This window comes from Acipenser ruthenus, chromosome 8, assembly GCF_902713425.1.
Source record: "Acipenser ruthenus chromosome 8, fAciRut3.2 maternal haplotype, whole genome shotgun sequence".
Taxonomy (NCBI): Eukaryota; Metazoa; Chordata; class Actinopteri; order Acipenseriformes; family Acipenseridae; genus Acipenser; species Acipenser ruthenus.
In genome coordinates, this window is record NC_081196.1 from 54,549,409 (window position 1) to 54,575,302 (window position 25,894).

General features: G+C 36.9%; 1 protein-coding gene across 2 annotated transcripts in view; it reads right to left on the reverse strand.

Moving 5' to 3' along the window:
- Positions 1-25,894, reverse strand: part of LOC117406873 (glypican-6-like) — a 250,708-nt gene that overhangs the window by 45,920 nt on the left and 178,894 nt on the right. The window lies entirely within an intron of this gene.

Sequence of the window (25,894 nt, forward strand, 5' to 3'; positions counted from 1 at the left end):
CGAGGGGTGATATAACGAGGGGTGGGTGTATTCATATTGTATGATGGTAACAGCAGTGGATCGTCACACTCCTGACCTAAAACTAATAAAACTGCTTCATCAATTGATTAAGGGAATGACTTTTGGTAATCAATTGTAGACAAATCTTGAATGCACAAACTGTTGTTCACAAGACCTAAAAAGTACAACACATTTTTTTATTAAATGACCCTGCTGTGCTATAGTCTAAAACAAACACTCGTGCATCTTTTCAATAGGTTACTAAAGAGAAACTTAGAAAACTAACAGACTCAGAATCTTAGCATTGTCACTGAAAGCCAAACGTGACTATGCATTCTGCGTAGTCACGTGTAAAACTAGTTCAGTGACAGGCTTCTATTTGATGCCATTAATATGCAGAAATCTTACTTCTTCCTCTGATTCTGAAACAATCCATCTCTCATTCAAAGTAATCATCATGCTTGTTCTTTGTAATTGCTACTTTTCTTTCCTACATGGGGGAGCTTACTAATTACTGAATGAATGAGACATTACAGTAGGAATTGCTGTCCATGTACAGTAAAATAATGATTCGTAAGAGGGCTTTAAAGGTGCAATGACATTCATTAAAATGTTTAATTCTCAGCCAAGACGTGGGACTAAGAACAGAGTTAGAAACAAGTTAATGTTGTTTAAGGGAAACAAAGTGAATGTTCATCTGTTATGTTCAAAATAGCAGCAAAGCTGTGACATGCTGAATCTGTGGTCTGAATAAAGGCCTCTACATACATCTACAGTATGCAGCCTAGCACAATCAGACCCAGAATGCATTCATGCAATACATTCATTTACACTTACATAAGGATGTTTCAACTGCAACCTTAACCCTAATCTAATTAATAAAAAAGACAAATGAAAAAATGCATATCTTCAAAGATTGATAAGAACAAGAGTTTGTTAGCACCAACTTTAGTTTTATTGAACTGCTTATTAAAGATGCAGTGTTGCTTATTCAAACAGTACTGAACTTGCACGGTTCTAAATTGGCAAAGGAAAAAGGCAAGGCCAAAGTGTCCTTTATGTATAGTAGGATTCTGGGTAATTTCTACTAACTGTAAGCCAATAACTTTCAATAAGCAAGACTGTCGAGATATTTACGGTACCCAGAAGTTTATTTTTTAATAAAAACACTAGCATCAACACATACGGGTTGTCTACGATGGATAGATCTGCATTTAAACTACATTATAGCTATGCAAGTTCATTTAAGTCTCACTCAACCTAATAGCTTTTTTTTTTTTTTTTTTAATTAGTCGTTGCCATTCATTTTTTTATTATTTTCTCCCAATTTGGAATGGCCAATTATTTTTAGGCTCAGCTCACCTCTAACACCCCTGCGCTGACTCAGGAGGGCGAAGACGAACACACGCTGTCCACCAAAGCTTGTGCCATCAGCCGACCGCTTTTTTTCACACTGCGGACTCACCATGCAGCCACCCAAGAGCTACAGTGTCGGAGGACAACACAGCTCTGATGCGCCACTCGGGAGCCTGCACAACCTAATAGCTTTAATAATATTTTTTACTGTAATTTTACAGCAAAAAAAAAAAAAACAACAATAAACTTTAGTAAGAAAATGTAGAATTTCTTGCAGCAATACAAGCAACTTTCAAAAGTGGTTAAGGTTATATTTCAATGTATTTAATTCAATTCAATTTACACATAGGTGTTTGAAGATTCTTTTTTTTTTCCAAGCAGTTGAAAATGAAGATCTATAGTGTAATTACAGTAATTAGTAAAGGCATGTAAATCCTTCTAAATATTCTTATGAAAGTGTGCTTATTGTACATATTTGCCTATGCATAAAATAGATTACATTTATGTGAGAGAACACTGGAGATTATTTGACCAATCACTTTGGAACATTATATAAAACTGCAACATGTAGATGTTAATGAGAATTGAGCTAATTTAAAGTTATAATTACACTCATTAGTGCCCCTAATATAAAACATGATACAATCAGACTGGCTCCCACATGATTTCCTTTGAAAGTCCAAACATAAATAAACATTGACTCCAGAAGGAGTCTGACTAGCTGAAACAGATGTAGTCGACATGTTGGCTTACTTTCAAATCTTTTTAGAAGCCCAAGTTGTCTGTAGCTAAATTCTTAGACTGCTGAATGTTTGTTGATCTACTGTCTCTTTTGGACTGAGTTCTATTACAATGACAAGTCATCTCCCACAAAGCAGTTAGGATGAGGTGCTTTCTCATGCTCATTTGATAACACATTGGAGAACGAGTGGTGGATCATTTCCTTTAACATGAGTGACTCAAACCTCTAGCTATCACTGCCACTGTGGTGGTACTGGATAGACATACTGCTTTTATCTTTCAGTAATGTAAGTGGAATGTAAAAATAACTAACTCCAAAAATAATTGGTTTGGTTTGCATACTCTGCAATCAAAGCATAACATGACCGTAGTTACACATACTGTGTAGTACAGTACATGCTTGGCTTGTTTTTGCTGATGTCTCTTTTCTGTTTAGCAAACATGTTTGAATTCTTACAAGTCTACAGCATGTCAGCACAAAGACTCAAAGACTGGTTTGCCCATCCACATCTCTATGATTCTGAACAGCGTCTGTGGTTTATATTCTAAAAATAAATGTGTGTGTGTGTGTGTATATATATATATATATATATATATATATATATATATATATATATATATATATATATATATATATATATAGTGACTTGCATAAGTATGTACCCCCCTTGGACTTTTCCATATTTTATAGTGTTACAACCTGGAATTAACATGGATTTAATTATGATTTTTTGTCACTGATCCACACAAAATAGTCCATAATGTCCAAATGGGGAAAAAAATCTACAAATTTTTCTAAATTATTTACAAATAAAAAACGGAAAAGCCTTGATTGCATAACTATTCACCCTCTTTGCTGTGACACCCCTAAATAAGCTCTGGTGGAACCAATTGCCTTCAGAAGTCACATAATTAGTTGAATGGAGTCCACCTGTGTGCAATTAAAGTGTCACATGATCTCAGATTAAATACACCTGTTTCTGGAGTTTGTCCCAGAGTTTGTTAGAGAGCATATCTAAACAAACAGCATCATGAAGACCAAGGAGCTATCAAAACGGGATAAAGTTCTGGAGAAGCACCAAACAGGGTTGGGTTATAAAAAAATATCTCAAACTTTGAACATCCCCCGGAGCACCGTTAAATCCATTACTAAAAAATGGAAAGAATATGGCACAACCGCGACTCTGCCTAGAGAAGGCAGTCCACCAAAACTCAGTGACCAGGTAAGGAGGGCATTAGTCAGAGAAGCATCCAAGAGGCCAATGGTAACTCTGAAGGAGCTGGAGAGATCCACAGCTGAGATGGGAGAAACCGACCATGGGATAACTATAACCCGGACACTCCACAAAGCTGGGCTTTATGGAAGAGTTGCGAGAAGAAAGCCATTGCTGAAAAAAACCCATATCAAATCCCGTTTGGATTTTGCCAAAAGGCATGTGGGAGACACAGCAAACATGTGGAAAAAGGTTCTCTGGTCTGATGAGACTAAAATTGAACTTTTTGGCCTTAGCGCAAAACGCTATGTGTGGCGCAAAGCCAACACTGCTCATCACCCTGAGAATACCATCCCCACGGTGAAGCATGGTGGTGGCAGCATCATGTTATGGGGATGCTTTTCATCGGCAGGGACTTGGAAACCGGTCAGGATTGAGGGCAAGATGGATGGAGCCAAATACAGGGAAATTCTAGAGGAAAACCTGTTTCAGTCTGCAAGAGACCTGGAACTGGGGCGGAGGTTCACCTTCCAGCAGGACAATGACCCTAAACACACAGCCAAAGCTACACTGGAGTGGTTTAAAAACAAGAACTTGAATGTCTTAGAATGTTAGACCTCAATCCAATTGAGAATCTGTGGCAAGACTTGACAATTGCTGTTCACCAACAGTCCCCATCCAACTTGACAGAGCTTGAGCAATTTTGCCAAGAAGAATGGGCAAAAATTGCAGGATCCAGATGTGCAAAGCTGGTAGAGACTTACCCAAAAAGACTCACAGCTGTAATTGCTGCCAAAGGTGCTTCTACCAAGTATTGACTCAGGGGGTGAATACTTATGCAACCAACAAATGTCTTTTTTTTGTTTAATTAACTTTTGTGTCACAATAAAAAAATATTTTGCACCTTCAAAGTGTTAAGTATGTTGTGTAAATCAAATGGTAAAAATCCCAATTAAATCCATTTTAATTCCAGGTTGTAACACTACAAAATGTGGAAAAGTCCAAGGGGGGTGAATACTTATGCAATGCACTGTATATATATATATATATATATATATATATATATATATATATATATATATATATATATATATATTTAGCTCAAAGAGCCAGCTGCCCAACGTTTCGATATGTTGTACATATCTTTCTCAAGGGAGCCTGTGTTTGAATCCAAACATTGGAGGTATTTATAGGTTTTTGACGGCATGACAACTACTTGTTATTGTTTACATTCAAATTCATGATTTATTCTTACATGATGTAATGGTGTTCTATATATTGTGACATCATTTTTACTTCTATCTTTGAATCTGTATTAATTCTAATTAACACTACTTTATATAAACTTATATTTTTATTATATCATGCAATGCTGGCTCTGAGGATCAGTCTAGATTTGACCTCCCCAGTGCATCAGCATGCACAACTTTTGAATGAATTTTGTTTATTTATTTAAATGTTATATATTTATTGAAGTTAATTAGTTCATTCTTTTCTGTTGAGTCCCGCTGGCATAATCGTGTTCAGTCTATTTATCCATTTACTTTCTTTTATTCTTCTATATGTCGCATTGTCTAATTTGAGCTGTTCTAATACTACAAACTTTACATCATTTATGTCATGTCCCTGACTGGTGAAGTGCTGTACTATTGGTTCATTCATTTTTTTATTTCTAATTAATGAAAGGTGGTTCTGAATTCTTTTATATAAAGTAGTTCCAGTCTCTCCAACATATTTGATTTCATCACATTTTTCACAGGCTAGTCCATAAACAACATTGCTATTTTTACAGTAGGTATTAGTTTTTAGTGGATATGTGGTGTTCTTATGTTTAATTATATTTTTACGTTTGTCTATGTATTTACACACTTTACATCTACTAGTGCATATGTTCGTAGAACCTATTTTGTCAATTATTCTTTTATGTTTACTGTGAACTAAAATATCACCTAAATTAGCTTCTCTTTTGAATGCTACAACTGGGGCCTTAAGAAACACTTTTTTTAATTTTTCTGAATTATGTAGAATCCGCAAGTGTTTCCAAACTATCTCAGAAATATTGGGCAAAAGTTTAGAGTAAGTCATTATTAATGGGACTCTTTTGACCTTTTTATCTCTATTTTTATAATCTAGTAGATCATCTCTTTTTAGTTTATCCACTTTTCTTAACTCCGTCTCTATAATTCTTTCTTTGTATCCTCTTTTTTTAATATATATTCAAGTATCTCTTGCAAACAAATACGAAAGTATCTGTTTTAATGGTTTAACTATTCCTTGCAGTGGAGGAGAAATTGGCCTTATAAGTTGATGATACTGTACAACACTACTTTTTTGTGACAGACTGGAGGTAGTCTGGTCATATGGATCTCAGCACTTTGACTGCCACTATAGTAGAATGTTGGGGTTCCTGCTGCGCCACAGGAAAAATGGAAACAGCCCTGTTTAATCAAAATCATTTACAGATATGTATGTAACACATTATAATGTAAGAAAGCCCATTTCTAAAATGGGTTTTATATATTTGAAGGTTAAACAGTGTTACAATAAGGCTTTACTACCACAACTTACCAGGTTGTATACTCATGTAAATTAAAAAAGAACATTTCCCTGGAGCCCCCAAGTCTTGCATTTGCAAGACTATGCACTTATTTGCGCAATTATATGGTACTGTTGGGTTTCTAGTGTGTAAAATGAAATTCAACTCAGATCAATAGAACTCAAAGGAGAAGATTCCAGGGAAACACAATACAATCTGCATTTTGAGAGCGTTGATGATAGTCATAGCTACCTGAAGTAGCAACCGTATTAGTCAGCAGTTGAAACAGAGTACTGTACACAACTAAACACAATGATCCAATTACCCAAAACACCTGTTTTTCAAAATGATAACCCTAACCTTGAGACAAACTGTTTCTTTTATTACAACTATAAAGCGTTGCTATGCATGTGTCACATCCAATAACATTTCATGGTTCTGCACTGGAGAATTCTGGTACAAGCTCAACTTGCAAAGCCAAGGACACCTAATGAAAAATCCAATTTGCTGACAAATTAATTAAATTCTCTAATAAACCAACCTTGACAAAACCCATCCCATGAGATAGTAGTGGAGATGAATTTGCTAATTAATGTTAATACAGAGAATAGAATAATTATTCATTGATTAGTAGAGAATAGCAAACAAAAGACCTTATATATCGTCGCAATTCACTAGGTAAGCTCATAAAACATCCATATAACAATGAGACAGTGAAGAAGTAAAGCCGTTGGTCCTGATCCAGTAGACCTTCAGACCACATTCCTGAAAATCTAACACTCTTCCAACCTTGGCTTGGACTCCTGGGTGCGGCACACTGTTCCAGTGTTAGACTGGCACTTTTCCAAGGGTACGTGTGCACATACTGTAGCATACTTGCAACGATAAAACTTAAAGAAGAATAAGAGGACAACCACGGCTTTACAGTTCTGTTAAGAGATATAAAGGAACAGATTAACTACACTTTTGATCCAGTGCGATTGTAACGGGCAGATGAGATGAGGTTAAAAGCTCTAAAATCACTAATGCAGACAAGCCTGGCTCTTTCGTATTGTGGTTTAGATGCTTGCTTGCGATGTGTAGGGTCGTCAGTTTGCGTCCAGCCTCTTCCCTGTTACACAATGTTTGCTCCACTTTTTCTTAGTGGAATAATGAACTGTTATTTTTCACTTAAAATCAACCCAGATGCATGTAGAATCCCTCCAAAAAGCATCCTGTGCTGTTTATTTCTAGTTTTGAAATATCAATAGCTTTTCAAAAGTGAAACAGTTTATTCAGTTAACATAATTATTTAAAAAGTTTTTTTTGCTCATACCTGTAGGATTGGACTAACCGCTTGATATTCACTGTTTTTTTCATTTTATAAATACAAGTTTAGAGTGAGACCCTTTGTAGTTTTCAATAAATCCCTGACTTACAAGGGTAAACAGGACAGTTTCTACCCTACTGCTCCTCTTAACATTGTGCAATGTACTTTTTTTCTATCTGGGAAGAGCCTTAAAGAATGTGGAATTTGGAATGTGTTGCTACAACTGTTTAAATAAGGAACCTGCCATTTCTCTTTAGATTGTTAACATCCTGGCAACTTTTTATACTTATAACTTTAAACTCTGTTTCAAAGCTCTTTTCAAAATGTCCACTAGCTAATGTTCAAAATAGTAACAAGACTATTTTATCAACACTACTACTGCTATTATTTATTTAATTATTTAAAAAAATTGAAAAGCAGACACTTTCCCTGGTTGCTTTTAAATTTCCCTGGTTGATTTAAATATGAAAAGGGGAGGGGTTCTCCCAAGTGGCAAATCCGGTAAAGGCACTCTGCCCAGAGTGCAGGATGCACCCCATAGCTTGGAGGTCACCGGTTCAAATCCAAGCTATGCCACTGCTGACAGTGAACAGGAGTTCCCAGGGCACAATTGGCCAAGTGCTAGGGGTTAGGTCGGCTGGGGAGTCCTTGGCTCACCGCACAATAGCGACAGGGGTCACCAGCAGGCTGGCCTGTACATAATTCAGAACTGCATGTTCCTCCAACGCTGTAAGTTGTGAATATGGCTGCACGGCGGGCTTGCAGAGTGAACAAAAGCAGATGGCTGACGGCACTCATCTCAGAGGACGCGAGTGCTTGTCTTCATCTCTCCCGAGTTAGTTCAGGGGTTGCAGCAGTGAGCCAGGTTGATTAATAATTGGACATTCCAAATTAGGAGAACATTGGAAAATGAATAAAAATAATTGTTTAAAAAAAAAAAAAATGAAAGGGTAAAGCTATGAAACCAATTATGTCTCTCCAGAAACTCATTAACTTGCATCCCAAAACAGATATTCACGTCTTATATATATATATATATATATATATAGAGCCTTTAATTGGATGAAGCTCTATGAATGGCCACCCACCTCTAATCCTTTGATTAGTTGCACCACTGCAAACAGCTCAAGAGATGCAAGCGCTTTTAAATGAATTTTACCTGAGAGCTTTACTTCGGGAAAAGTTCAAAATTATAGTTAATTGCTGTAATATAATTTTTTAAAGACTTACAGAAGTTGATTAAAAAAAAAATATTAAATTAAACCTGGCAAGAGTAAAGAGGAAATGAGACATCTGAGGTGTTCATGGGGTTATATTTATATACTGAATCCCTGACTGTTGGTCATGTTTTGTTATACCTTTTTGAGGCCATTCGGTAGAAAGGCAAGCCACAGCCTATGTTGTATAAACATTCTGAATTCAGAGCATGTGTGTTTTTCTGGCTCCTGCCCCGCAGTTCCTAAAATGGCACTTATTTCTGCTGACTGCTTCTTTAGCATCTACACTGCAAGCCATTCCAGTGCTTTTCAGCAACAGAACTTATGTCCCAGGAACAAGATTATTTTTTTAATACCGCACCCTCCTCTCCTACATTCTCAACCTATAGTGATGACAGAAGTGTCTAACATTGTTGCCTTTTGACTTTGGACCAGGTGGAAGAAGAAATCCTGCTTAAATTGAGAAAAGAAAATCACATGTGGACCACAGATAGGTCTGGATCGAAATACACCTCACAGGGTTGGTGCCACAGGCTGTATTACCCAAGTTGCAGTTTTTTCTGCCCAAAACTGCCTTACAACTGCCAAATTCTGCCAAGCTGCACACATGAAATATAAACTATTCTTTAATCCTATGAAGAAACAAAGAAATAAATAAAACAAAGTTGCCTTGATATATAAAAAGCACTGGGGAGTTGGGTGGTATTATGGCTTGGCAAACGTATAAAATCTGATGATGTGATTTCAGCCAAGAACAAAACACTGAAAGATATTTTATTCCAGTGGCTTTTTGAGGTATCCACAGAAGGAATATTATTATTGAGACCAATTTCCCCTGAATTTGTGTTGTCAGTGTCTCCATTCACAATTAAATAAGCCCAGCCATCCATTCCCTGGGTCTATTCTCTGTAAATGCGTATTGATATTACTGTCTTTTTTTAAAGTTCAAAGCAACAGAATCAGATGAGTAGGCTAAGAAAATACCCATGCTTAGTGGTTTAAGAAAATAAGTGCTGGGGAATGTTTTGCTTTTCTGCTGATCTCTGTCCATTATAGAAAACATTTCAGTTGCCACAGTTACCCACAGTCTGCCCCACACAATGCCATTGATAGCACTCCATATATGATTTGGCTGGCATTACAGGCAGCAGCTGTCCTGGTCAGAATATATTTACCAACACAAGACTTTATATTTCACATGATTTTCTGGGACCAATTTGGACTGACAAGACAACTTTCTAAAGCTTGTTTTGATGAAGGTTTGTTTTTTGCTTTGTTACTGTTTTAGCAAGAATCTGAGGTTGTTTCTTGTTTAAAAAAATGGTAACTTTATACAAAGTGTCTTAACTACACTGTGATAGCCTGTAATTTACAATACACAACCACAGGTGTAAATACAGTGTGATAAAAAAAAAAAAACAACTATTTTTGTATAGTTAAAAACACAATGTAAAGTGCTACCAAAAAACCTTCTAACCTTGGACACATTCAAAAGCTGTTCTTGACTAAAGTACTTATTCATGAATAGGGCTGTTTTATTTCCACTTCAATTCACAGCACTGAATATTTGTTTCTATTAAAATAATGTCTTATGACACTTTTTGTTTGGCCAATATTTCCATCTTATCCAAACTTACAGTAAATAATTGATCCATGATTCTTAGGTACTTCATTCACTATGTGACAAAAGGAACAAAGCAGGCAGGCAAATTATTACTGTAAGCTCTATATTCAGACAGCAGCCACCCAGTGCTGCAAGTGTTGGTGAAGGTTAAGTGGGTGTGGCAGTACTGTGTGCACTGTGAGCTAGCTGTTCCTCTCCATTATGGCATATATCTGTGAGCTGTGTATATAATTGTAGACTGTATAATATGTCATTGTATAAGCACAGTGACACACTCCAGGGTGTTCAAATGTGGTCCAGAATCTGCAGGCCTAGGCTGTTTCACGACTCGGTTTCACCATGCACTGAACAAACACCCCTGGATGTGTGGATATTGGACCACCCTGTCCTGTGTTTTTGATTTCTTGTATTGTTCACCAGTAAAGGTATGGACCCTGAGGTTTTTAAAACAGTTTTTTCGTTGGAAAATTCTGAATTGCAAAATGACAAAACATCTCAGTGGATTTTAAAATTGTTAAGAAAAAAGAAACAATAGAGGATAGTCAAGCTTTTAAAGTCAACAGGCCTACTTTGTCAATACAAAGTGATTTTTTTTTTTAGTCTATACACATGTACAGTGGCAATTACAATAGATGTTTGTTAAATATTGGAAAAAAGTACAATTAATGACTGTTAATGTACTAAAACCTGATGTGATGACATGGAAAATAATACATCAGCTGATTCAGAACTGAATTTGGCCCATCCATTCAACATTTAATTCCTATGCATAATATCATTTTGTTTGTTTACTTTGCCTTGTGTAACAGGGGTGGGGGGATGCTGGATGCCATCGGCTACAGCAAATCTATGAGATCCAGGTCACAGCACCAATGTAACAGTGGTGGAGGCTGGGCTCGAACCAGCGACCCTGCACACCCCAAAAGAGCATCTTAACCACTATGCAAAAGAGCCAGGCTCATCTGCATTCATGATTATAGTCTTTTACCTCTTCTCATCTCATTTACAGGGAGCAGAATCCATAATGGCAGTGCATCACACACCACAGTTACACTAGCTTACCAAACCTGTCTGCAGGATATGGCACATTGATATGTGTCTGATTGTTTCCCATAATCTATTTTCTTCATTTTCAAGGTGTTACTACAGCAATTTTCCCTGAGTAGTACTTCTAAAGCTAATTAGTGATATTTGATATGGCGTATGAAAGGCAGATTGCATTTCTGAAACACCTCTAATATATAGCATGGCAGACTATTTATATTCCACACAGTAGATGTCTGATCAGCAGGATGGCTGAAACAAAATCTAAGTGTCTCTCTTTGTGTAGACAGCTTGACAGCTAGACCAGACACATGTATAGAAAACACTGTAAAGGCAGAACATTCAAAGGAGTTTTATATTGTCACAGTCAGTGTAACAGGAGAGCTTTCAGTGAAACATCACTGCTGTCATAAAAGTTTTACAAATTATAAATAAATCATAAGATACGAATACAAAATCTGATGCTGGTTTTCATATATTAAAACAGACCTTTTATAGAGTACCATTCTTTCTGTTTTTATATCCCACTCTATAACTAGAATAACACAATGTAAAGAAAATGTATGACTCAATTACCATACACAAATAAATTTAAAAGCTATCGCTTCTAACCATCTTCTTGTTTTAACAGAAAGTTTCAATCAAGAAAATGGATCAGTAAATGAAACGGACACACTGATAAATCTCAGAGTGGTGCAGTGTGACCACAATGGGTAAGTCTTATGATCACCTCTAAATCAACTTTACAATCCAACCTAACAAAATCTTTCTCACATCATGGAATAATAATTGGCTCATATAGTGTGGTTATAAAATGTGTTTTCTTTGTAAACGATTTTGTCTCAAAACAATAGCTCCAGCAACATCATTTTTATAAGAAAGTAAGAATGAATGCTGTCAACTACACCCTGGCCAATGCAATCTACCGTCACACGTCTAACATCATTGTTTTCCCATTTAAATAAACAGCAGTGATAATATCAGATAATCAGGTCTATAATGATCAGAGCAATCATTATTCTTCAGTAGATGCCCTCTAAGTTTGCTTTATAATATTGAAACTCTTCATATACAAGAACAATAAAATTAACACTCTGTCTTTGCCTGGGACACTTAATTGTAGCCACATGTATCTAGCGTGTCTTCCACACTACTATATTGTAACTATATAGTATTGTAACAATACCATATGAAAATCATACTTTAACCATTAACAACATGTGTCAAACACAATATACCTGTCATGTTATAGATCATTTACATAATTATTACTTTTTTGTTTTTTAATTCTGTTGCTCAAATAACTTTTTTCGCTGCCATCATGATTATTTTGTTTAAATTATATCAGGAAGAGACTCCCCCAAAAAAATAAAAAATAATCCAACAACCCTGCAGTTAATTATTTTCAAACCATTTCTCCAGTCTGCCAGAAGTAACATAGCAATATCTTCTAAAGTCTTTTTAAACCCTTAACAATGATGAAGAATGCTCTCAACTAGCAAAAAAGCACTGAAGGGTTGAAGGGAAAAAAGTGACAAATACCTTAGCCACGAAAAGACTATATTAATTTAATTGCGATATGTAAGAGTAACCAGTATTCCATTCCATATATAACACCCTGAGCCAACAATCACCACAGACACATACATTATATTCTATATTACTGAACCTTTTGACCAGTATTACTGCATTAGATATATATCACATTTTTTTTCACTTACTTAAACCTATCCCCTGATACACCAAAAAGCCTTTCCCTGGTGAATTGTAACAGCAAAAAAACATTTAGGAGCTTTGCTTTGAAGAGTAAAGAAATGGTAATGACAACATGAATCTTAGGTTGCCAAAGCTGGGAGTATGATTTTAAGGGGTTACTAAGTAACATCAGAAGTTGCCAAGGGAACACGATAAACTATTCCCATTATATATATATATATATATATATATATATATATATATATATATATATATATATATATATATATATTGGATGGGATGAACTCTGTGGACAAATCTTCTTCCTTGAATTAGAAACACTGCTAGAGCATGCCTTTCTGTTTTTCTATGCTGTGATCCTGATACATATTGCTGTCTCAAGCCAACCATGATTGACTGCAGGGCTCTCTGTTCATGAATCTTCCTGAGACTGGTTTTACCCTAAAACATAAGTTATATGTCAACGGCTTGCTCACATATCAGCTGCCCAGGTTTTAATGCTTCATATCTAGTCAAGAATGAGAAGGAAAGGATTCCGACTCCTGTTTCAAGTATAGAAGTAAAATATGTATTTAAAAAAACAAAACAGACTTTCACTGAAGCAAAGGTTTGTGAATTTGGCAGGGCATACTTTTATTGATTTGTACTTGTTGACATTTGTGTCAGTAAAAGCCAACTTTTGATACAGGCCACATTTTTTATGTCAACTTAAATACAGACCTCATGTGGAGTTAAAACAACTTTTTTTTCCCCTTTTCAGCAGTTATTAAGCTATGTGAGTGGCGCCAGTGTGATGGGATTTTCAACTCAAAATTCATGATCTCCTCATAAAACCCTGAGCAGCACTTTCATTTCTGTTTTTATTAGAAACAATATATTAACTTGAAAAAGTCTATCCTTTGCCATGGTCATTTCAAATTACACTTTCATATTGTGATAGTGCCACAATTACATTTAATAAAATAATGCCTTCAGCATCTAAATATCTATTCAGATACCCACATACGCATTACAACATTGTATTACTACTTTTAAATCTCTGGAAACTATTAACCATGTCTTTACCATGTACTTTATTACAGAACAACTGAGATGGTTTTGAAGCATCTGTTTGATAAAGGTAGCTTTGATGCATACATGATTATACTTCAAAATGGTCCTTCCAATAGGACAACAGACACAAAACTATTCCTAAGAAATATAATCCATATTCTATCCACAAACCTATACAAACCACTCGTCTCTGGCTTTTGGATTAAACAGTATTGCCACATGTTGGAACATTTTATTTAGAGATAAATTAACTGATTAAGAAGTAGAAAAGGTTTTAGAATTTAGTCCACAGAATGAATTCAGTATTGGGACAATTTCTGGTAGACTGTGGGAATGGAGGACAAATGGGGAGATGCCCCGCTGGTAAAGTACCTTTGATCTCCACATCCTCCAGAATTGCAGGATAGGAGCTTAACTCTAGAAACAGGTTTTTTTTTTTTTTTTTTTTTTTTTTTAATTTAGTCGTCGCCAATTATTTTACCCCGGTTTTCACCCCAATTTAGCATGCCCAATTATTATCTGTATCCTCGGCTCACCGCTCGCAACCCCCCTGCCGACTCGGGAAACGGAGGCTGGAACATGCGTCCTCCGAAACGTGCTCCTGCCAAGCCATCATTTTTCACACTGCATATCCACAGCAACGCCACCAGACCTATAGTGCCGGAGGATCTGGCGGCTCCACTGCAGAGCCACAGGCGCCCTATCGGCCACAGGGGTCGCTGATGCGCGGTGAGCCGTGGATTCCCCTGCCGACCTAAGCCCTCCCTACCCGGGCAGCGCTCAGCCAATTGTGCGCCGCCCCCTAGGATCTCCAGGCTATAGGGCACATCCTGCACTCCGCATGGAGCGCCTTTACTGGATGCACCACTCGGGAGCCCCCTAGAAACAGGTTTTATGTTTTTTACAACACTTGTGTCCTGCTCTAGGTGTTACAGGGAAATAACACTTCTAACCAACATTTCGTTCCCACAGTAGAGATTTCAAAGAAAGTGATAAGAGATTTGTGTCTTTGTCTGATTGGTTTAATCATGATGTCACTGAAAGACTGCATTTAAACTGAGATTATTAAAATGTTCTTTGTATTGCTCTGTGCTTGGAGAGAGGATACCTGCACACTTTTGTCACCATGTAACCTTTAAGACGTCTGGTTGTAACTTTGCAACTCAGAACTTTTATCTTCAATAAACTATACTTATCTGGACTCGAAAAGAAGCAGCCTGCGACTTTTTTTTCCTTTCTTCTTTTATTGCTAATCACACCACACAGTGGATTTCTTCTTTCCAACTGTGTATGTAATGAGTGAATTAACATCTTATTCTTGGGAGCTCTCATTTACAACATAACTAATGTACTCTTCTCGTTTAGCTTTACTTTGTATATCATTTTCTTTTTCCATCATCACATCTTTGTCACTTAAAAAAAAAACTCAGAAGTTTAAAGCACCGCTGTAGTCCATAATTCAATTGTAATCCTAGAGCAAGATCCATCTCTCACATGATTTTTTATTTGGAATGTATAAACTAGTTAGTTTATCAGGAATGGAGTTAATTATATATAGGGTAGAAAATAATACAACTCCTTATTGAAGCAACATGAAAAGAATAACATTAACAACATTAACATAGCCTGCAAAACAATTTGCTCTTTAAGTAAAACAGAAAAAGGAAAAACCTTTCAGTGTGAATTATAGGTTCCTTGTCGTGATTCTTTGAAGTATCTTGGCAAATGGAAAAAGGTTCATGATTGAATGGAAGTGCTAGTGACCAAAGTACTTTGAGAGATAACATTACTGGTCTGAAATGAAGGTAGAGTACAAAATTATCAAGAGAAGACAAAGTATTGGAGTACAACATAACTATGGGTAGAAAATAACACATTCAAATATGTCACTGCTTCACTAATGTTTGCAGAGAATACCCAGGTGTCGGAAAACTGCAGTTGTTGCTTAAGCACAAAAAACAGTAAATGGCTATTAACATTTACCAAGCAGTACTGTATCTGGAACATGCATTGCTTCCACTGCTATCCATTCAAGATCAGAGCTATCAACATGATGAAAAAGATGACTGTGACACATATCAACAGTATTCCAGAACAGAACAGAATAACAATTAACAATAACATGTTTATCACAATGAGCCCGGCTCTTTTGCATTGTGGTTTAGACGGTCGCTTGCGATGCGCAGGGTCACCGGTTCGCGGCCAGCCTACACCCTGTTACATAAGCAGTCCTCCATGAAAAAATGTGTGAAGTGTGACATACACTTACCTACTTTCAGCTAAATGCAGTCCTTAGTGTGAAGCGATGCATCTAACTGCTCAGTCAGACTTTCTGTAATTCTGTGACCTTCCACATCTTGTATCCACCTGCTCTGTACTATACAGTAATGTAGATCAGGTGGAACACAGCACATAATGTTCCAGAATAAGAAAACCTAACACTGGACACTGAGACTGTGGTACTAGTTTATTATCCCCTTGTACTTAATAACACATTCCCATTATAGCAGGTCTAAGGTTACGATGTAAACGCACTTGTTTGAAGATATCTATTGTGCAACTACAGGGGAACATTTTCCTCTGTAATGGTACACAAGGTAATCACCCTCTGTAGAAGAAAACATATCCGAATCACCTTTGGTGCTCTGCTATTTAAATGACATTCTATAGCAGTAATTGGCAGGCACTACATTCATGACAGCTCCCAGTCATCTCTGCCATCGGGTTTTATTATAGCTAGGTGCTATGAGAAACTCTATAGTGTGAGAAACTTTGTTCTGAGGGTTTTTTCTTAAAGTTAAGATCAACCTTGAATTGCTCTCAAAGATGCCTGGATTTCCCAACATACTCATTGTGTTTAGCATACATCTCTTATATGGAATTCTTATTATGTTTTAGTTCTCAAGCTGAAAATGCAACAGTAGTTGATTCAAGCGAAACAACTGTACAGCTAATACAGAGCGGTTGGATAAACAACTTTACAACCGAAGAGTTATTTAAGTAAACATAGCACAATCATTGGCAAACTGTACTACTGAGACATTGCTTTCAAGGGATACACTGTACACTTGAAAAGCAAGCATTTCTACTGACACAATAATCAGTCAGACATGGATTCTTGATTTCAACTGCAAATCTACAGAGCTTTAAAAAATTGCAATGGGTGGAATTCATATAATTGTAAATGCATTTTATTGTAGTGTGTCAGGGGACTAGTTTGCTTAGCTTGCATTGGAATATGATTGCCAGTGGGGGGGGGGGGGGGGGGGGGGGGGGGGCATGTTAATAATAATTAGGATGGGCTTCCCTTGCTACAATATTTAGTTTATGCTGTCATATTATGCCACTGGGTTGTTTTCCTGTGACTCAGTACTGTGCTGGTTGTTTAAATAGACGGCACATGGGATTGGGATCATGTCAATCACCTACCAGTAGGTGGTGATACAAGCAGCTTCCACGGCCTTGAGGCTTATGTTGGTGTAACAGGGTGGAGGTGACCACGCACACCTTAAGTGAGAGTAACCACCAGGCTTGTCTGCATACATGGTTAAAGAGCTTTTAAAGATGGTTAAAGATTCTCATCTCACTGACAGGGGTCAGGATTTGATGTGGCTGTGCATCACACAACCCTGCCTGTTATATATTTACAAGAAAAGGCAGATCAAACTATAATAGGGCTCTATTACTGGAAATAAAGAGACCTAAGCCCGCAATGTTTATTTCAAGGTGAATTATGGTCACTGAATGTTTGCACTTGCTAATTTATGTTGTCCATATATCAATAGCTATCATACAGCTATCAACAATCTCACATAAAAAAAAGAAAAGTCAGATTTGATAAAAAATTTAAAAATTAATAATTGTATCACAAAGGTCCTACCAATAACACTATGTGATATATTACACATTTAAAGAATATTTTACAGGCTGTTTGCAAAAGATATTCAAAGAAAAGCTTAATTAGACCAGCTGAAGAACACTGCTGTGGGTGTCCTCTCAAACCTAACAGCCTATTAACAAAATCACCTCCAATGAAACTTATGCATTCAACAGCTGACAAAAGCACCCTATTGTGAAATTTACCACACTGTGCTCTTAGTCTCCCGTGTGATGGTAAAATGAATTACACCACATCCAGGCACTTCTAGAAAGCAATTAATATAAAAATCTTACTGTATGATGGCAATTATATTTAATACACTGCATTCCCAGTCATGTTTTAAAGCACACTTTTTGTCAACCCTTCCAGGCAGCGGTATAATGAGCTTTTCAAAATGGAAAGATTATGCATAACAAGATTTTTAAAAATGGAGTGCTGCGGTCCTGGATCCCCAGAGATTATTTTTTTTTTTATAGCATTTCAATTATTCTGACAGTAATCTCAGGAACGGCAACATTAGGAACTTATTAACTTCCTAACAATCATCTTTAGTTAATTCAGATCTGACACAGCATACAACACATGTTGTATATTAAATTGGGCTGTGACCTATAGTCCAGTCATACTACGCTGATCACATTTAGAATTACTGCCATCACGTTTGCCTTGTTCGTACTGTTAGTTCAATTATAAGTGCCCATCCCTAATGGTTATTTTTATACTAAAATTCCACTTTGTTCAGAGTGTGCACCAGTAATTTCTTCCCTCCTGTAAGTTAACTTGCTGTAGCTCTCCAATAGTAAATCTCTGCCAAGGTACAACTATAAGAAATTCAACCCTGCTCAGGCTTACTCAGAGCAGAGGCTCTGTGTGTGTGTGTGTGTGTGTGTTTGGTGGCTGTGAAGGAACATTCTGGAGTCAAGATGGATACCGTTTAATTGGGTTTAATTGTTTAATTGCTAGTTTAATTTAAAAGGTGTGGAATGTGGCCAGGTGATGATTGATTGATTTATTGTCAATTAACACCTGGCCACATGGTAGAAAAAGACAAATAAATATTTGTTTTGGGAGAGTGTTTGGGAGTTGAGAGTGAAAGAGTGAGAAGGACAGAGAAGGACAGAGAGCAGCATGCCGTTTATGCACCGGCATAGCCAAAGCTTGGGTGCTGTGTTTATCTTGTAGTGTTTCTTTTTGTAGTGTTTTGTTTAAACCGTTTATTTTGTTTCTGTGTTTTGTTTTATTGTAAATAAAAATGCACGAGCACGCTAAACTGAAGTTACTACCTCTGGGTTTGCTATTCCTGCCATTGACTAGCCTTGACAGCATGCCACTTTAGCACAATATATAACACTATGTAACACAATTTTTGTTCCTGGGTAGTAAGTGTTATTTCCTAATTGCTTATGCCTCAAAAGTATAGAAAATGGCTATTATTCCCCACAAACTTTGCTTTTGTGACCAGGACAGTGATATTTTGAAATTTACCTATTTCCAATGAGAAAACAGGCAAATTTGTGTCTTTTCGTTCACATAAAGTCAGAAAAAAACAACATATGAATCCAAATTAACAAGTATTTATACTAAAGTAATACAAAAATGACTACAAAAGATTTAGAAGTGAGTAGTTTTTCGAGATTTACGATTATACTGTAATTCACTTTCACGAATCAGCCCCCAAATGTAGTCTCCCATCATGTTCTCGTTATACTGTCCTTGGTAGCGGCGTTCAAAGTCCAGTATATCCTGGTGGAAGCGCTCGCCTTGCTCCTCCGAGTACGCTTCCATGTTCTCCTTGAATTTATCAAGATGAGCATCAAGGATATGGACTTTGAGGGACATCCTACAGCCCATTGTGCCGTAGTTCTTCACCAGAGTCTCAACCAGCTCCACATAGTTTTCTGCCTTGTGATTGCCTAGGAAGCCCCGAACCACTGCGACAAAGCTGTTCCAAGCCACTTTCTCCTTACTAGTGAACTTCTTGGGGAATTCATTGCACTCCAGGATTTTCTTTATCTGTGGTCCGACGAAGACACCGGCTTTGACCTTTGCCTCAGACAGCTTAGGGAAGAAGTCTTGAAGGTACTTGAAGGCTGCCGACTCCTTATCTAGAGCTCTGACAAATTGTTTCATAAGGCCCAATTTGATGTGCAGTGGTGGCATCAGCACCTTCCGGGGGTCCACCAGTGGCTCCCACTTGACGTTGTTCCTCCCCACAGAGAACTTGGTCTGCTGTGGCCAGTCCCGCCTGTGGTCGTGCACCTTGGTGTCCCTGCTGTCCCAAAGGCAAAGATAGCAGGGAAACTTGGTAAAACCGCCTTGGAGACCCATCAGGAATGCCACCATTTTGAAGTCTCCTATGACCTTGATGCCATCTCAGAAAAATGCAGATATGTATCCACTTAGGCAGCTGGAACTAAACTGAACTGGTGGGCTTAAGGCCCCTGTATTTATACTACTATTTATATTACTGGAAAGTTCTAGAAAGTTCTAGAAGTTACTCCAAGTTTACTCAGCACTGAATCTATCTGGAATGTTCTGGAAAATAGGTACATTTCAAAATATCACTGTCCTGGTCACAAAAGCAAAATTTGTGGGGAATAATGAGCAGCAGGACTCTTAGTCTCCCTTCTTATGACATACACAATGAGAAACGGAACAATAAAATGAGATTTAATGAAATCTCAGTGCATGTAGTGAAGAACCACAGTGGGGCAGCAGTGTGGAGTAGTGGTTAGGGCTCTAGACTCTTGACTGGAGGGTTGTGGGTTCAATCCCAAGTGGAGGACACTGCTGCTGTACCCTTGAGCAAGGTACTTTACCTAGATTGCTCCAGTAAAAATCCAACTGTATAAATTTCTAATTGTATGTAAAAAATAATGTGATATCTTGTAACAATTGTAAGTTGCCCTGGATAAGGGCGTCTGCTAATAAATAATAATACTGATCCAGGCAACATCTCCTCCAACTCAATACAAAAAAATGAACCTTTTTTCAGTTGCATTTACTGAATGAAAGCATTACTTCAAGCAGAAAGGAAGTTGATTTAATCATCTCAACAGACTGTACAATTAGAACTATAAAATTGCAGTTTGAAAAGCATTTGCTAGGGTAATTACTGAAGTGCTTAAATACAGAACAGGAACGGTTCTGAATTTACAAAACAGTGTCATGCAATTGTTGGAAACGTACTGCAGATGTTAGAATAGATATGCTAAAATGTACACTACTTTGCAATCTTTTTATATGGGCATTAAACACAAGTCAATTAAATACTTGTTTGTCAATAACAAGTACAACTGTAGATTTGTTTAATTATAAAATAGTGCATTTATGTTTCAAATGCAGGGATTTCCAAATTTCAAGACATTTTTGACTATTTTCCCTATACATTAGTGTGTTTGTGTCCTCCTACAGTATGTTTGGAAGTTTGAATGAATAGCGCAATGATAATAATTTGGGTCATAAAGAACGGTTCTTTATTGAATCCACCTATAATTTAATTGAACCTACCTGTGAGTTACTGAATCTGTGCCATGCAACTGTCTCATTAAGCTACTCTAGAGAAGTATGTTTGTATCTTTGTACACTGTATACACAAATATTCTGTTTTTTAATTATAAAGCTCACGGATTGTGTTAGTTTTAAATTGAGCAGTCACAGATAACACTCAACTGAGGGAGGGGAGGGGGGTGGCGGGGTCGGGGGACAAAGCCACTTTGTGGCTTGGAACTTGGTTTCAAGAGACTAGGTTCGCCTGGCACAATAGGAGTTTGAAACTTGGAGTTTGGTTATTATTATTATTTATTTCTTAGCTGACGCCCTTATCCAGGGTGACTTACAATTGTTACAAGTTATCACGTTATTTTTTTACATACAATTTCCCATTTAAACAGTTGGGTTTTTACTGGAGCAATCTAGGTAAAGTACCTTGCTCAAGGGTACAGCAGCAGTGTCCCCACCGGGAATTGAACCCACAACCCTCCAGTCAAGAGTCCAGAGCCCTAACCACTACTCCACACTGCTGCCCGTTTGATGCAGCTAAGTTGATGCAGCTAAGTTTGATGCAGCTAAGTTGCCTCAAACTAGATCTCCCTGTCTCCTGGAACTAGATTTCAAGCCTCTGTTCAGAATGTTCTTGTTTTCAGAAGATTTTATGAGGATTTTATTTTGGCTAATAATTTAGACAGGTGAGCAGGTGCTTTTGTTTTAACAGGCATGGGTATATGAATTTTTCCAATTGTGGTAGGCAAGTTACAGTGTATTAATTACTGGGCTGTAAATTGAATTCACATGGAGCTTGTACTTCATTGCTGCAATGTATCAGTTACACCAGGGGTTTTTGGATCAGATTTGTTCTTTGAAAAATTACATATTCATGTCAATTTCAAGGTAAGCATACATACATGTACAAATACAATAAACCTTATTGAATACATTAGATCAAAATAAACCCCTGGTATTGCTTGTTTTCCTAGAATAACAAAGTGGCATAACTTGCCACTAAGTATAGTACAGCCAATGTTATTATCTTCAAAGCTCTGGCTTCCCCCATAAACAACTAGGCTTGGCTTCAAATTCATGACATCATTATATTGTTTCAAGTACCAGCCTCAGGGATGGTGAAACAATGTCAAAAATCTGTGTTTTCCATTAGATTGTTTGTTATTGTTTCACATTTTCCAACTAAGAGTTTATATTTTCCTTATAATGGAAAACTGTGTAATAGAAAGCAAACGAGTTACAGGAATGGACTGAACAGAGCAGTGGGAGGGCGCCGAGAGGTTTCAAGCTTCACTAAAACCTTATGCCTTCTGTATTCTATATGATCTTATTAACCTCATGTCTTTAGTTTCCACATTTACAACTCCATAGGTTGCCCTGCTGTGCCTGTGCAGTCAGTGAAGTGGAGAAAACTTAAGACTCCCAATCCCACAAACCAGAGGTTACAAAGCTGTTTGTTACTAATGACTATGTACTTGAATGCTGTGGTTTTCTCCTGGAACCGACCCATGTCACCTGAAGTACTGTAAGACCACCAGAATAATATATTTTTCTAGAACGGCTCCAGGGTTTGGTTGTTTTTACTCTGTGTATTCTTTTGGGACGCAAAACAAGAACCACAGTGAGTTCATAAAAGGGTTTCAAAATCATCTGAAGTATGTGTCAGTTTTGTTTTAGTCCTTGTGTCCCAACTTCCCAAACATTTACTAAAATCCCATCTAAGCTTTCTGTGTACTAACATTTCTCTTCTGTTGTATTAAACAGACAATAGTGATATTTAGTTTTGGAACACACCTGCACTAAATACCTACTTACTGTATATGCATATTCATTTTTTTTTTAGTCTATTTCTAAATCTGGGGAGTCGGGGTGCTAGATGACCGGACGATCCACACACTGGTGGGGGATTAATGTCTGGCTTCCAAATCAAAATGCGTAGCACAGTAAAGTTTGGAATGTGTCTGGCACATACAATACAAGTAAAATATGTGTTTCAGAAACAGTACATTGAAATCATGCAAGCATTTTATTTCAGCAGGATCCAAGGGTTTTTGCAAACATTCATCAAAATGCTCAACATGAATCTTCGTAATCTGCTGAAATATGAGAAATAAAAGAGGCATTCAGAATATCTGAAACATTTGTACCACAACAATTAGGACCTTAAATAACTGTATATGAACATTTGGGGTATGTACCAGCATAGTCAGTTTTAATAGAATTAGGGAAAAAAAAAGAAAAGAAAACCTTTGGGAATGCTTCAGGCTCCAGTAATAACAAATCAAAAGTTAGTATAAATAACTAATCATATTTATGTTTATTTAACTTGAATAGAACAAAAAATACTGTATTTAAAACAAGCTCACACATTCCTACAGTACTTGTGGAGATTGTTACAATACAGACATTTCCTACCAAATTTGATCTTTTCAAGTTATAATTCAAACTGAATAAATGCATGAACAAAAAATAAACAAACAAACAAAAGAAAAAACTTACCCTTGCTAATGCAATTATGCTGTCCTTTTATGAGGGCTGCAAGTTTTGGTTCATACTTGCAGCCCTAACAGTAAGCGAACACCCTTGAAATCGGTGTGCCTCTCAGACTTTTTTGAACTTTGGCTTATGTTTTGCAGCTGCATCCGGTAAATGAGGGCTTCCATTTTGATGCAATCTTGGCTATGTCGTAATGTATAGGGCTACCAACAACTTGTATTGCAATCACTTTGAATATAGTGTTTCCGAACTATTCACAGTACAACACGTTACAAGGAATTAATAGTCGTAGGGCTGAAGTTCACAGTAGAACCTTTTGAAGTTCACACACCCTTGGTATTTACTCATTAGCATATTAAATGAAATTGTCTTCATCTAAATGCACAACAATTTTTGGTGAAGACAAATTGTTCCCATCATCCTGAATCTCCCTGATTAGTCCACTTCAGCTCACACATTTTGCACCTTTTCTCCTATATGATCGAGTAGACAATGCTAAGTAAGCCATTATTGCTGATATTTAAAAGAAATAGAGCCATTTAATCTAGACCATGAAATAACCAATTCTACAAATAATTAAAAAAAATAATAATACTAAGCAAAAGAAGCACCTGGAATAAATCTTGAGATCCTCCCACATTAGGTTTGAAAGTAAGGACTCCAGGCACTGATAAATCATGACAGACAATCCCACTCACTAATACAAACACAGTAAAATGGTGCCTCTGTATGCGGAACTGATAATAACAGAGTCTGAAGAGAGATAATTTAATGTCACTGTGACAGGAATGGACGAGTGGTCTGACGTCACGGCAGAAGAAGGGACAACAAAACAAAAAGGTAGGATGCAGTGGCGCGGGCGCCGTTTTATTTAAAGAATCCAAAAAATAAATAAAATATTCAAACAAAAATAAACACTTGCTCGCAGAGCAGAAATAAAACAATTAAACAAAAATAAATCTCGAACCCAAAATAAATAAATAAACCATACAGGTCAGGCTGGGCAGTCGCTGTCACTGTTCCTGTATGCTATGGTTTAGTTTCGTTTTTAAATAAACCTTCTCTCGCTCTCCGTCTCTCTGCTCGCTCTCTCCTCTCTATCACCCACCCCGAACTAGAGAGCTGCAGGCTTTTATTAAGGTGAACCATCTCCCAATTAGCAACAAAATTAATCCCGTAATTAATTCGGGAGATGGTTCACCTTCTGCACGAGTTTATTAATTATTACTCCTGGCAGAGGACGAGCACCGATCTCGCCTCTGCCAGGACACGTTTTAAAAATAAACGAAACAATAACAAACATACGGCGCTCGCCGTCATGTATACAATAAATCATAATAAACAAAAACAATACTTTGCACAGGGGCGGAGGATGAACCCTCGTTCTAAAAATAACACAAACAATGTACAGGGCTGCTCGCCCTGTTACAGTCACTTATTTATTTTTTTATAAATTACACCTTCACAATGTCTAACTGATAAGCTTGTTTGTAAATGTCATAACTGTCACATGAGTCTAAACACCCTCTCATAATGTTTTTTTTTTTTTTTTATGTTTCTACTAGGATACCACTTACTGTTGAATATAACTTGAACATCTAGGTAAAAGGAATGTACTGTAGATCATAACGGTGGTTACTTGGTAACCATTTACATTATGGTCTGCAAACCCATATACTCTACACTTTTTTTTCTTAGGCTATTATTTTGTTTTATTCATTTGTGTTGTATAAATAAGGAATACCCGGTACATTACATTGGGCCTGGAGGCATGTCTAAAACAAACTGAAAATATAAAGACAGACCACAAGTTGATCATACTATAAAATGATTTGCTTTATAAAACTACTCTAAACTACAAAATAAATAAGTTGCCTGAAAAATGTATACCATCTTTTTTTTATCACAGATTATCCCTTATTTGCATTGTTATTGTTTTAAATCTCGACTGGCAGTAACCGTTACGTTGTGGCTAGCTCCGGTTACACATTGAAACAAACGGTGCAATTAGAAAGTAATGGGAAATAAAATCAATACATATCTTTTACACTGCGGTGACAAAGAAGTCAACAAAGGACAACACTAAGCTATATCATAATTAGGTAAAATAATGATGGGAAGTGGGAGCAGAAATCCAATAATTGCTCTCAGCCATTTTTTTTTTATTTTAGTAGTAGCAATTTAAGTTAAATTGCTCAATCTAAAAT